Below are 5378 nucleotides of genomic sequence, written 5' to 3' on the forward strand. Positions count from 1 at the left end.
GGAGCATGGTGTGGGCCTGGGACGCCCCACTCCTCTGGAGAGGGGGAACCACTGTAGCCAAGATATCCCTCGCAATTTTTAATGGTCACACACAGGTGTGAAATCAGTCCATTCCACATCTCTGCCCATCCTACCAGTCTCAAGGTGGCTTCTTCTGCATGCCTTTAGTTGTAGGGCTTCAGTTCAGCTAGACTTTAGGCAATTCTTTATTCATGTTATTTTCATCCTTTTAACTGCATAAATACATTTTTTACACTCTTCTGTATATGCAAGATACATATGAAAGTTTCAATTTTTTTTTTATCGTAACAAAAGTAAGAAAGGGAACTTGAGAATTGGAGTTATTATGGTTTGCTTATGAAGGGAAGCAAAGAAAGGACACAGTAGCCAGAGGAGAAGGTGGAATCAAGAGAAGATTTTTTGGTGATAGGAGATTTGAGAGTCTGTTTTTATGCTGAAGATTTTATGCAACAAAGAATTTGGACCTGTCAGGAAGAGCAGGAGCACCAAAGAGCCACAACCCATTTGTAATCCCATTGCCTATTGCTCTGTAACATAAACCCTCAACTATAGCCATTTGTTCCATTGTATGTAATTTACTTAAAAATATCTTAAAAGGCCATATAACATACAGATGTATGTATGTGAATGAAATCTAATCTGGAATCTAGGGTCAGCTGATTAAATCTGAAGAATTTTAATCAGTTGATCATTTAAAAGACTAATTAGGAGTCCTTATAATAAGTGATTCTGCAGCATCATTTCCAGAATCACTAGAGCCTAACGTTACAACACAGGACTCATGAATCAGCATAACAGATGTTGGAAGTAATTTTTTCTTAGGCGAAGTGAATGGTATTCAAGATATGTAGTAGATTTAATATGCTTTCACCCTTACAAAAATTGGGCATACAAACGTGGTAAGCCCAGTAGCCTAACAATGCTACTACAGGGTGCCATTCACTTGTATGGAGACACACGTCATGGCTGTTTCTGCTGCCTGATACAACTAGGTTAGTTAATCCTACCATCACAGGATGGCCACCTTTGTCTTTGAGTAAGTCTTCCACTCCAGATGTTGTTTAGAGAACTTAAACAACAGAGAAAAGGGTTCACTACAGAATTACAGAAGAGGCTTGTTAGTAAGTGTTCATACTTGGGGGAGAAATTGGCTTGAGCCTTGCTCTCATTAATGACATACCACCTGATAGAAAAATTTATATGGAGGGAAAGAGACATCTACTCCCCATCCAGCTCTTGCTGTCAAAGGCTACCAATGTTTACTGAATGATCTTGGCATGTGAGAACGAACACACTAAATCCATTTGCAACATTTGCCCAGCTTATTCGCTGGATAAATGATGATCAAATTCAACTTTCTTTTTGGATTCAATTCTTTCTTTTACAACTTTCTGCTCAAAATATCCTCTCTTCTCTTGCACACAAACCCCACTAACCTCATTACCTTATTGGAACCATTCAAATAATTATACAATTCATGTTGTAACATCTCTTGAGAAATGAACTGTATGATCAATTATCTTAACAGTAATAACAATTATAATAAGAAGAATCAGTCTGTATCTCTCTTGTGATTACAATGTGTCAGACATTCATCTGTGTGCTTAATATGAATTAGCTCCTATAATCTTCACAATAGCCCTAAGTGGCAGGTACCACCAATATCCTCATTTTATAAAAGGAAAAACTGAGTCAGAGAATACTTAGGTAAGTTGTCCAAAAGTCACATAGTTGTCATTCAAACCAAGCCAATTGAGGTCTAGAATCCAAACTCTTAACCAATATCGTGAGACTTCGAACCTGAAGAACTATAAGATATAAATTGGTGCTGTTTTAACCCACTAAGTTCATCATTGTTTGTTATATCAGCAACAGAAAATGAACACAACTATACTACCCCCAAACTCATTCAAACCACAAGCACAATTTTCTGCATATAATAAACTTTAAAACATAAAGATTGAATGAATATATATTTAATTTATTACAACTACCGAAAAGGACTTGGGGATGAAAAAAATGCAGTTATCATTAGGAAAATTTACATAAATATGAATTTCAAAGAATTGGCAAGGACACCAATTGTAGAGACCAGAGACCTTGATTCTGGGCGTCATTTTGTCTAGAAATGCCTGCATGACTTGAGCACATTTCTAATTTCCCTAGGCCTCAGTTTCTATGTTGAAGAAAAAGCGAATTCGACCAGTTATCTTGGACTTCTTTTTAGTGTTAGAATGTCTTTCTAAATATATTTTTCTTTCTTTCCATTTATTTGGATCAAATTATAATGTACCCAATATTTCCTTTGAGATAGCCAAACTATATCATCACAAGAAGTGCTAATAATCAGATTCATGATAAAACAAATGCACGAGGGAATACCCAAAGTTGACCTCAAGGACCACTATCTAATATAAACCTGAGGTTTCCTCCTACTTTAATTGAGTCTGCTTAGTGGCTTGCTATTCATCACAGAAACTGATCACACAAACCACAGAATGTCGATCATATTTCTTATGTCTATGCATTTGTACAACCTCATTGTCTCCATAGAATTCGGAGAATACAAATTTCTGACAACATCTCTTTCTCTGTTAAAAAATAATAGACATTTGTATAATACTAGTGATACTGGTCTTGTGAGGGCCAGCTCAGTGGTTTACAGTTTCCAATAGAATATGCTTTTATGTATTGTTTTTCTAACAGTACTGTTACTGTAAAAAATAATGTGGGGCATGTGCCGAGGAGAAGGAAGGGGATAGAGAAGGAATGAAAGAGAGGAAGTAGAGGCCACAGTTGAGGGGGCTGGAAGATGCTTGAAGCTATTTGGCCTTATACCCACAACTGACAAAACCATTTAAATTTTTGTGGGTTCTGTAGCTCCAGCTAGAATTTAGTTGACATAATGGAAAAAATACATGAAAATTTGATGCAAAGAACTGAGCAAAACAATCATTTTGTGCAGAAGACTGGTCCTCAGGACCAACTTCTGCTGCAAATGTTTGTGCAGACAACATGATTGGGGCGCAGTGTGCACCCCTCACAGCCAACAGAGTAGCGAGTAATAAATGGGACATTCAGACAAAGGGAATTCCTGCGAGTCATGTGAAATTTTTCTCTCAGCAAACAATGGGATTACACACAGTTTGAGTTGTGGGAAACATCGCCAAGACATTTTTCTTTGAGTACCTTATATAATGAAAGGGTAAGGATAGGGGAAGGGTTAAAGAGAAGGAGAAAACTTTATTGGAGATACAAACATTATTGGATGACTAGGCAGAAAAGAGACATAGGATAACAAGGATTTCTGGAAGTGGATGCTTTGAGTACCAAAGGGAGGCAAAAGCATAGGCTGAGAAGAAAATAAAAATAAACACCAGAAGGATAAAGAAGTGGGACAAAATAGTGATAAAGAAGCTTGCGGAAAAGAAGAAGAATGAAAAATAGAAAAAAGAACATGAAAAGGGAAGAAAGGAAGTAGAAAAAAGAGAAAATGGAGGCTTGCTTTCTGTCCTTCCAGTGCTAGACATGAGCACATTAAGGATTTTTTTAAAAGATTTTTATTAAAATATAGCTAACATATAACATTATATTAGTTTCAGGTATATACAAGAGTTATTCAACATTTACATACCTAAAGAGGTGATCACCATAAGTCCAGCAACCACCTAACACAGTACCATGGTATCACAATATATTGACTATATTCCCCATGCTGTACATTATATCCCATGCCTTATTTGTTTTATACCTGGAAATTTGAACCTCCTATTCTTCTTCATCTTTTTCCACCCCTTTGTAAGTTTTTAATTACACTTGACATTTAATGTTATTTTATATTAGTTTCAGGTGTACAGCATATAGTTAGACATTTATATAATTTAAGAAGTGATCCCCCCTGATTAGTCTAGTACCCACCTGGCACTATACATAGTTGTTGCAATATTATTCACTGTATTCTCTATGCTTTATTTTATATCCCCATGACTATTTTGTAACTACCAGTTTGTACTTCTTAATCCCTTCACATTTTTTACCCTGTCCCCAACCCCGCTCCCAACTATCACCCTGATAAATCTAGTACCCATCTGATACCACATGTAGTTATAACAATATTATTGACTATATTCTTTATGCTATACCATACATCCCCATGACTACTGTGTAATAACCAATCTGTACTTCTTAATCCCTTCCCCTTTTACACCCAACCCCCCACCCCCTCCAATCTGACAACCATTAAAATGTTCTCTGTATCTATGAGTTTGTTTCTATTTTGTTTGTGTATTTTGTTCCTTAGATTCCATATATAAACAAAATCAGATTGCATCCATCTTTCTCTGTCTGACATACTCAACTCAGCACAATACTTCCAGGTCCATCCATGACACCGCTGATGGCAAGAACATATTCCTCTCCATGGCCAAGCAACATTCCATTTTATATATGTACCTTCGGTGTACTTAGTTGTAGGGCTTCAGTTCAGCTAGAGTTCAGGCAACTTTCAATGATGGTTGTTCTGTAGTTTAGTTATAATTTTGATGTGGTCATGAGAGGAGGCAAGCACAGCATTTACCTACTCTGTCATCTTGACTGGAAATCTCAAGGTTCTGTTTTTTTCTCTCTGACCCGTCATCACCCCCACTTTCTTTTCTTTTTCATTTTTTTTTTCCACACCAGAATTGGGGGGAAAATAAGCTGACAGAGATGCTTCCAGGCTCTCCTTTACTTCCATGATGATAAGAACGCACAACTTGATTTTCTGTCCCACCAACACAGCAAAAAAATGGGATCTCTACAAAAGGTACTATTATAAGACAGCATACAATGGGGTCCTCCAAAAAGAAATGAGGATGCCCTTATCTACCGTTGAGCTCTAACCACTCACAACTTAAAGAGAACTGATAAGCTGAGATACTTAAAAGATATATTTAAGACTTTGTAAAGGATGAAGAAATAAGTTTTTCTTTGGCCTTACCTCATAGATCAAATATAAATAAAATCTCAACATTTCCTGTTTCCAAAGCTATCCTTGTCTATTCCTGCATTAAAAGTCTAGAGTAACTGAATTCTGACTTGTTAAAATTTCCATTAAAAATGAAAAAAAAAATTGTTTATCATCCCTTGAAAATTAAAATTAGCTATAGCCTCAGTCATTTTTATAGCTTTTATGTTTATGTTTTCTTTGTGTTTTATGCAGCCCACCTCTTTTTAAGAATTACATATCCTAAACTTTATTTTGCAGAAACAAATTGATGCTTTTCTATGCCATTTCCTAAAAGACAAGGAACTTTTTTCTGCTTTTGATTCAGTATTCATTGCATTCGTAATTTTTTTAATCTTAAAAATATTTCTTT

This window comes from Rhinolophus ferrumequinum, chromosome 17 (genome assembly GCF_004115265.2).
Source record: "Rhinolophus ferrumequinum isolate MPI-CBG mRhiFer1 chromosome 17, mRhiFer1_v1.p, whole genome shotgun sequence".
NCBI lineage: Eukaryota > Metazoa > Chordata > Mammalia > Chiroptera > Rhinolophidae > Rhinolophus > Rhinolophus ferrumequinum.